This window comes from Colobus angolensis, unplaced genomic scaffold (assembly GCF_000951035.1).
Source record: "Colobus angolensis palliatus isolate OR3802 unplaced genomic scaffold, Cang.pa_1.0 Scaffold30, whole genome shotgun sequence".
NCBI lineage: Eukaryota > Metazoa > Chordata > Mammalia > Primates > Cercopithecidae > Colobus > Colobus angolensis.
Window position 1 is genome coordinate 8,646,784 of NW_012116266.1, and position 9,746 is coordinate 8,656,529.

Genomic DNA, 9,746 nt, shown 5'->3' on the forward strand with positions numbered 1-9,746 from the left:
CAGAAGAGGAGTTTGTGAAGTCTTGTGAGCTTGGGAGAAAAACAGAAAGAGAGGTAAATGCTGGCAGTGGGCTGGTAACCCCTGCCAAATTTGGGTATTTCCCAGCTCGGCTGACAGTAAGACGGATTTGTGAGTTTGGCTTGCATAACTGCACTAAGGAGTCAGTTTATTGATGTTCCCTTTTGAATTCTATGTTTGTTAGGGAAACTTCTGGTTCTGGTCTGGCTTCCTGTGTAGACCTGCCTGCAGGGGAATGTGACCACCATGTAGACTCTGAACATTCTGTTCCCTCTACAGTTGTTATGATTCTGCAACTAAGGAGAATGAAGAAGTGGGGAGGGCTCTGGTGATATTTTGGCTTCACATCTAAGTTGACTTTCAGAGAGAAACCAAAATGGGCCACAGGTCAACAATAGAGTGAATTCCAGAAATAGAATGCTGTGAGGACTTTAAAAAGCAAAGATCAGGAGGCAGTCTTCTACTGATGGTATCTCAGGATGCTTTCTAGGGGCCTTTTAGAAATGTTTAAGTTTGGAGAAATACAGCAAAATAAAATAGGTCCAAAGAAGAATCATAAAAACGATTACATGATGGGAAACCTGTTCTTAGAAAAAAAGAACAAAAATTTATGACCAGATTTGACCAGTGGGAGCCCCTTCCTTCCACCTCGGTGGCCTTTTGACATGTCCCCATTATTCTGTGAATACTTCCTTGAGTTCTGGCACAATTAAAGATTCCAGGTTCATTTTATACTTTCCCTGCCCTAGTCCTGGAATCAGCTGTTAGGATTGGAGCATAAAATTAATTGTATTAAGTAAATAATAATAGTAACAAATTATCACCCATTGAATAAAACAGGAAACCATAAGCCCATACTTTTGTAAAAAATAAACAGAGGCCGGGCGCGATGGCTCACTCCTGTAATCCCAGCACTTTGGGAGGCCGAGGCGGGCGGATCACGAGGTCAAGAGATTGAGACCATCCTGGTCAACATGGTGAAACCCTGTCTCTGCTAAAAATACAAAAATTAGCTGGGCATGGTGGCACCTGTACAGTCCCAGCTACTCAGGAGGCTGAGGCAGGAGAATTGCTTGAATCTGGGAGGTGGAAGTTGCAGTGAACCGAGATTGCACCACTGCACTCCAGCCTGAGCAACAGAGCGAGACTCTGTCTCATAATAATAATAATAATAATAATAAATAAACAGAAAGTTTAATGAGGAACAATATATTGACGTAGTTTCAAAGTATCTCCCCGCAGAATGTTTATTAACTACAGAAGGAGAAAAACCACTTCACTGTGGAGAGTCTTGGTAGATGCCATCTTAACCAAGTATGACACGTCGAAGTCATGCGTTGCCTGGCAGGATGCCATGAGGGGAACACAGAGTCACTTTTGTAATATTCTGACAAGGACGCATAACCTTGATCTAACCATGACAAAACAATAGACAAACTCCAAACGGGAGACATTGGACAAGATAACTGGCCAAAACCTTCCGAAGTGTCAAAGTCATGGATGTCGAAGAGAGAGGGACGACCCGATCCCTGCTCCAGGACACCTGAGAGACTGGACAACTCAATGAAAAGTGAGATTCTGTATTGAATATTTTTGCTATAAAATACTTGATTGGGACAATTGGCAAATCTTGAAGGGAGTCTGATAATGAGATAGTAGTTGTGTGCCGGTGTTAATTTCTGGATTCTGATGGGTATATTGTATAGTGTGTAGAACTAAACTCTTAAGTATTCAGGGCTGATGGGGCATTAGGCCAGCAATTTACTCTCAAACGATTTAGGGGAAATAAAATTCTTTATAGTATGCATGCAACTTTTCTGTAAACTTGTTTCAAAAGCTAAAAACGAGTTAAAATCAATTCTGGTAAAGAGAAGATTGAGAACTGGCTAAATAATGTTCTTCAGGTATGACAAGCGTTGTTATAAGGAAGGTCTTTTTCATCTACCGAGAAACTTAAGAGATTCGTGTGAGACATACATATTTAATTCAATTTCACTTATTTCCTAAACAAGCCTTACATGAGTCTATTTATAGAAAGCATTCACATTAGATACAAATACAATAGCCAATCATTAAAATAAGTGTAAAAGATGAGAGTCAAGAAATGAGATGAAATGAATAATAAGAGAGTAGGAATTTATATATGATAAAAACTGGCCAGGTGCGGTGGCTCATGCCTGTAATCCTAACATTTTGGGAGGCCGAGGCAGGCGGATTACCTGAGCTCAGAAGTCTGAGACCAACCTGGGCAACACGGTGAAATGCTGTCTCTACTAAAATACAAAAGAAATTAGATGGGGGTGGCAGCACGCACCTGTAGTCCCAGCTACTCGGGAGGCTGAGGCAGGAGAATTGTTTGAACCCGGGAGCCAGAGGTTGCAGTGAGACAAGATCATGCCACTGCACTCCAGCCTGGGTGACAGAGCAAGACTCTGTCTCTATAAACAACAACAGCAACAACAAAACATAACTAAATGAAGCATAAAATTGAACTTTGAGTTTCCTGGTTGCCAAGGCAAAGATACAAAAAGTTACCAAGTCCTTACTTTACGATAAGCCCTGGCTGGGTCCCAAGACTAGCCACCGAGCCTCTGTTGCATCTGAGTCTCTTTCTCCCTCACTGTCCATCCCTCGTCATCTGCCATAGCCTCTCAAGCTCACAGTTCTTTGTCTCTGATGCTAGTGGCCTGGCTTTTTCTGCCAGCTGCTTGTCTCTGGTGGCATTCTATACTTGTGTGCCAGGATAGCTTTCCATTTTTGCCTATTGCTGTGAGGAAATTTCACTTTTCTTACCAAAAATAAAGTTCAGAACCTCAGGGTTGGCACTGGGTGGTCCTTATGGCCTTGGCTTTCACCCAAGACTCACTTCCTTTGGGGTCTATGTCTGATCCTACCACTGACACATTGGCCTAATGGGGCACTGTTTCCCTCTTTTTTTCTTATACTGGATGCAGGACTCTTGGGTTGATTCTCCGTAGACCAACTGATCAGAGTTAGAATGTTCATATAAGACTTGGATAAATGAAAGGAAGAAACAAAAGAACAAGAAAAAGAGACAATTTCATTGATCTTTACAACTCAGCTTACTTCTCTTCAATTGTTGAACCAATACATGGGTTCTTCCTGGTTTCTGGTCTACCTCCTCATGATGGTGACTATTATTTATACCCACTGGCCAGGGGTGCCTGTAACTTCCATGGTTGACCTGTGAGACCAACAGAATCTGAGCTCCCTCAGTTCTAGTTTCCTAAATTCACGTCTTTCCTCTGGGTTACTGACACTAGGCATGACCTCCCCATTCAAGAAGATCCAACCTACCTTCAAATGTGAGCTTTGTATTTATAGATGCCACCAGGATACCAGACAACCCTCCCAATAAGCCTAGGAGATGTGCCCATGTATGCTCAATATGGTAAAAGCATGGTTAGTTTCTTACTGCTTCCAGTGAGATCTTCCTGTTGCTTGTTTGGACAAATTCTCATGTCTGATGGGGTACCTTGCTCAACTTCCCATGCTATCTGTATGGGGTTGTTTTGGTCATCACAGCTTTTATAACCAATCTCCCATTAGACAAGAGAAGAGAGTCACAAGAGGCAGGATATAAGGCAAGATTTCTGGAGAGCAAGAAATATTAGAAATCCCAAAGTGCTGCATCCTATTAGACACTGAGACTGAAAGGTATAAGCACTAAATCCATACTGGGAAGCACTAAAAGCTTTGCAAAAATCCCTCTATCTTTATCTGTCCTCACTATTCACAGGATCATTTAATATCAAATCTATAAACCTGTGGCAGGTTTATGTGTACTAAGGCATTGCAGGAAGGAAATTATGGGACTCATCTCAAAATTATCTGCCTTCCTGTTCTGATAATACAGGGTTTCTCTTTCTAATGAAAACCTTTCAATAAAAAAGAAATAAAATAAATAATAATAGACTTAATATTAAAAATATAAACAACTGAGCACATCTTTTCAAAGTCCCTTTTCCATTCTAAAAGGGAATAATTGTAGGACAGTATTAGATACCTCTTACCTAAAATATCCAGTGGCAGAGAGACTAATGCTTTGAGCAAACGCTTCATTAACCTGCAAAAAAGAATATGATGAAAGGAAAAATACACAACTGGACAAAAGCAAAACATGGGAAAATAATGGTTTTCTAGATGTCATAATTTTCCTTATTGTTGGGAATGTTATTTTACTGAGTGAACAAGCAGAGTGCGCAAGTGGGTTCTCTGTGAAGAATGATTGCTAAGGATGCCCAGGATGATTGCTAAGTCACTGCTTTGGTGGATCTATTTAAAGAGCAAGGGAAGAAGTGATGAAGGTAAGCACCTGTGGTGGAAGTTTAAATTCAGGGTCCCCAAACAAAGCCTAGCTGAGGATCTCCATCCTCCTGTCTCCATATATGGGGAACAAGTCTAGATGGAGCGTCAGCTTGGTTGGAATATGCATGTATTTTTAAGTTTCAGAGAAACTAAGAGATAAAGGAGGTAAGTTCGGTAATCCCTCAAGTTACTGCCACCACATCCCATCCATCGCCGCTCCCTGAGGGCTTCCCACAAAACTTCAAAATCACCTGGAGACTTTCTAACAGCACGAACTAAATACTCAGGGCCCTGCAGAACTTCTGCTGCCTCAATTTTTAAAAATCTGGATCACGTTTTAAAATGAAGTCTTTATTCTGAAAGAAGAACAAGAACTACCACCCAAAGACTATCCAGTTTTCCCTATAAATGTTTGAAATGCAGGTGTGAAAAATAGCAAGCATTTGTAGCTTTAGCTGAAGCTGTTTTTCAAAATGTAATCCAATATAACAGCTTCCCCTGCAAGAACTTCCTTTAAATGTATTGCTTTTTTTCCCTGCAAATTTCCAAAGTTGAACTTTAGATGATGTAGGCTCTATCTTCCTTAGCAAATAACCAGACACACACTAAGTGGTATTTAAACACGAATGGCTTTAACATTGTTACTGAGCTATTTCTCCAGGTGTGAGTAAATATCCAGATGAATCAGAGATTTCTGTTTCATAAGATCTGGTTGCAAGGTGAATGATTGATTTATATCTGTCCGTTATGAACTCAGCTCACTAATCTTTAATTGCTGGACCAATGTAAGAATGACTTTCTTCCTAGCTCCTGGTCACCTCCTTATGATGGAGATACTATCATTTTATATCCACCAGTCACGAGTGCTACTTAAAGCGTGGTTCAGCAGTGCAGGTATTACATGGGAGGTTGACGGAAATGCAGACTCTGAGGCCCCACTCAGACATACAGAATAAGAATCTGCATTTTAACTGATGCCCAGGTGATCTGCCTGCTCACTGATGACTGGGGAGGGATGCCCCAGGTTGTACAGGACAGGAGGAGGAAGTGGCAGGGATGCAGCATACCTGGGAACAGGTGCTTCCACTCAGTGATCCCACAGGAGCTCTGCAGGCTTCAGCCACACCTGGTGCTCACCCACTTCTCCCAGGTGCCACTAGCACTCCATCTGATGATAGGTTCAAAGCATTCCACAAGAGTCTGGCAGGTATTCTGCAGGTGGAAATGGACAGAAGAGTGGCAGAGAATCAAATAGGGAAACCTTTCAAACTCGACTGTGTTTCTCACCCTGTAACAATCACCATCCTCCCTGCGTCCTGCAGATACCTTCCATTTGGCTTGTCTCCACCTCTGGATAAGGGGCTGACTCTGGTGTTCCCTGTGGAACCAGTGCCAAGGCAGGGCTTTTTCACCCAGGAGGTAAAAGTGGAGGCTAGAGGGAGGATAGATAGAATGCAAGATCCATTTGCCTAGTTCAACCAAAATGGCTCTGTTTTTATGTGTTTTATGTGCTGAGGTTCCATTTAGGATTTGCTGCATACTTACCAAGGCTATGAAAATCCCTGTCCAGCCAGTGAACACAAGAACGCAGGCACAGAGAAAGGCAGCGTGGTGTGTAGAGAAATGGGAGTTTTAGAGCCAGACATCCCTGTGATTGAATAGCTCTGCTTCTTCTCAGTATGTGGATCACTTATACTCTCCATGCCATGGGGATCTTGTCCGTGACCTGGAGATACCAGAACCAGGTGACCACACAGCCTGCTTTGCCCAGGACAATCCCTGTTTACACTGGTTGTCTTTGTGTTAATGTCAGTGGCTCCCTTTGCTCTCCAAAGTATTTTTATTTGAATTATATGGGCATTAATACCTACTTTGAAGGGTGGTTTTAAATGCATTCACGTGTGGCATAATGATGTTTTAGTCAACAGTGGACCACATATATGACAGTGGTCCCACAAGATTATAATGGAACTGAAAAATTCCTGTTGCCTGGTGACATCATAGCTGTCATAGTGTTGTGGCATAATTACTTTATTTTTTAATGTAACTTTATTTTTTTGGCTCTGTTGCCCAGGCTAGAGGTCAGCAGCATGATATCGGCTCACTGAAACCTCCATCTCCTGGGCTCAGGTGATCCTCCTACCTCAGCCTCCCAAGTAGCTGGAACTACAGGTGTATGCCACCATGCTTGGCTAATTTTCATATTTTCTTTTGTAGACACAGGGTTTCCCCATGTTGCTGAGGCTGGTCTTGAACTCCTGGACTCAAGTGATCAGCCTGTGTCAGCCTCCCAGAGTGCTGGGATTACAGGTGTAAGCCACCACACCTGACCTAATTATTTTTAAAATAAATGTAGTGTAGCCTAAGTGTGCAGTGTTTATTAAGTCTACACTCACGTGCCAGGTCTTCACATCCACTCATTACTTACTGACCCAGCCAGAGCAACTTTTAGTCCTACAAGCTCCATTCATGGTAAGTGTCTTATACAGGTGTAAATTTCTTTATCTTTTATACCAGATTTTTACTGTACCAGATTTTTACTGTATGTTTGGATATATCTGGGTACACAAATACTTACCATTATGTTACCATTGCTTACAGCATTCAGTGTAGTAATATGCTGCGCTGGTTTGGAGCCTAGGAACAATAGGCTAGACCATATAGCCTAAGTGTGCAGTAGGCCATACCGTCTAGGTTTATGAAAATATACTACTCTGTGATGCCCCCACAATGGCAAAATTGCCTAAAGATGTGTTTTTCAGATCATATCCCTGTTGTTAAGTGAGGCATGACTGTACAGCACTCAGTATTGTCTTCATTACGTTACTCCAGGGGCTGGTACTCATTAAAGCTTTGTGAGAGACTTGCTTGGAACGTGGGTCACTGAGTGACCAGCATTGAGTGAGTTACTCTTGGCACTGGTCTTCAAGTTCAGCTGACCAAACCAGGGATATCTGCACCTGTCCCCTCTCAAAATGGGATGCCGCGCTTGTCCTTCTCCAGATACCAGGGTCTTTGGCTCAGCAAGGCTTCTGCCCTCTGTCCTTCCAAGAGGGCAGCCTGGGGAGATCTCTGTTCTCAGATAAGGAGGTCTGCATTCTAGAGGGGGGACCCTGACCCTATCATGGGTTCCCTTTTCATAGAGTAAGCATGAGAAAGTGGACTCGACTGAGGAATGAACAAGTTGTCTGGCACCAGGAAGTCTGGATTTGGGGTGCAATTAGAACTTAAATATATGTGTAATTAATACACAGGAGTTGTCCGGGAATGCTGCCGCTCCTCACTGAACTTTGGAGCCCATGAAAAGTTACAGCTGCTCCAGTCAAGGGTGAGGAGCCACTGGTTCCCTGGGCAGCTGGGTTTTGGTGAAGCCCCTCTCACTAGAGAAGGCAGGTGAAGCTCTCTTCCCAAGTTCCAGTTGGCTTATTACCAGGTAATTCAGAATGAGCTCCTAGGGACGCTGTGGAGAATTCTAGTCATTGCATCACAAAGCCCAGAGGTGATACAGTGCAGTCTGGGAATATTTTATGAGGTCCAATTCTGGCTGATGGTGAAACTGAAACAACCTCTTTCACCTGTGTCATTTTGGTGTTAATACCCTGTCCCAATTTAGCTCTGCCATGACCAACTAATATAGACCCATCTGTGTAGATATGAACTAGAGCAGCAGCCTGGAAATAAAATTAGAAATCTGTTCTTTCTGCCATCGGTATGTGAATTTTTGACAGTAAGGCAGTCACAAATGAAGTAGCAAAAGCCACAAAATAAAGCTACAGTTTCGCTGGCACAGGACCAGTGGTTTCATCCAAAGGTGTGTGCCACCTGAGAATAGCAAAGGTGCTGTTCCATGAAACCTGTGAAACAAAGAAAAGCCTAGACGAGTCCCTTACTGTTGAAATGTGGTCGTCAGCTGTTGCAGGGGTCTCTCACCATTTTCAGCGGCATTAACTGGTTAGACTTTGAATGCCCACTGGCATTGTCCTCCTTTCTGAGTCTCTCGTAGTGTAAGGTTGAAGTCAATAAGGAGAGTGCCTCACTCTGCGGTTCCAACTCTGCAAAGCAATAGCAAATTGGCCTAAATTGTCAACATGTAGTAGAATTTAGAGCTTGTTTTTGTTGGAGCAGACCCTCTTTGCCCTTAGTTGTCATTCGGGGAGGAACACTCTGTCCTCGTGAATTCTTTCTTCTTGTTCCTCTGAACTATTATTCTCAATTGATTCTGGGGAGTAAAAAACTGGCAAAGAATTATAGAATAAAATACAGCAAAATATAAAAAACAACGTCTCATTTGTCCATAATCTCATTGCTCTCACACACTGGGTTATTATAAGAAAAGTTGAATAGTGCTAATATAAGTCCCCAGTCTGTTACCTGCAATTCTGAATTTGAAAAGCCCTGAGCACCTATTTGGTGGAGAAACCTATCCTGATCTCATCCAATGAGAGATTCATAGTCTTTAAAAGATCTTACTTGGTGTAAGTAAACATACACTTCACTGCTGAAGTATTACCATGCTTGAATGTGGCATGTTGCCCCAGACTCTGCTGAGGACTTTAATAAATAGTGTAGAGATCATATGATCTTTTAAAATCAGAAAAATTTAGAATCCCAAAATATATCTTGTCTCAAAGATTTCATAGAGGGAAAAATGAACATGGTGTATACTTAAAAAAAAAAAAAATCAAATATTTTAGAAAGGTACAGGATGGAGAATGAAAGCACCCCTGCCCACTCGTCTGCCCTGTCCCGTCCTAAAAGTAACTGGTCATCAATTCCTTGTGATTATTTATGAATATGGCATAATTTTGTGATAGAATTTTTTAAAAAAGTGTAAGAGTAAAAACACCATTCTGCTGTTTTTTTTTTTTTAACTTATTAATGAATCTTGGGTATTTTTTTCTATATCACCATATACAGATCCATCTCATTTGCTTTAATCTCTGCACAATATTCCATCATATATGTAATATAACTTACTTAAGAAGTTTCTAAATAAGGAACACTCTGTGCATTTCCCCCCACTCTTCTAAGAATAGCTTCCAAAAATGAACACCTTTGCATATATGTCTTGGCAAAAAATTTCTTGAAAATGACCATCAGATAAATTTCTAGCAGTGATAGTGTGTATAAATATTTTTTTGGGGGGTGGGCTGACTAAATGTTCTAAAATTAGGTTTTGGTGATGGTTGCACAACTCTATGAATGGTATAGTTTAAATGGGTGAGTTTTATGCTATATGGATAGATTAGATCTCAAAGTTGTTTCAAAATTCTTAGCAGTGAAAGTGGTAGGTCTGAGGGCATGTGTATTAGGATGTTTGTGATCATTTTTATCATTAGAAAGGTGCACATTCAGCCGTGTCCTCACCAGCAGTCCTGCCTGCCTTCTTGCTGGGGCTT

At 41.7% G+C, this 9,746-nt stretch overlaps 1 long non-coding RNA gene across 1 annotated transcript; it reads right to left on the reverse strand.

Moving 5' to 3' along the window:
* Window positions 1-2,489: 2,489 nt before the first annotated feature.
* LOC105517418 lies at window positions 2,490-7,669 on the reverse strand. The gene is made up of 4 exons (XR_001002667.1): window positions 6,926-7,669; window positions 5,415-5,559; window positions 4,053-4,105; window positions 2,490-3,001 (listed from the first exon to the last, which is right to left on the reverse strand). It is a non-coding gene; the product is annotated as an uncharacterized LOC105517418 (long non-coding RNA).
* Window positions 7,670-9,746: the final 2,077 nt, after the last annotated feature.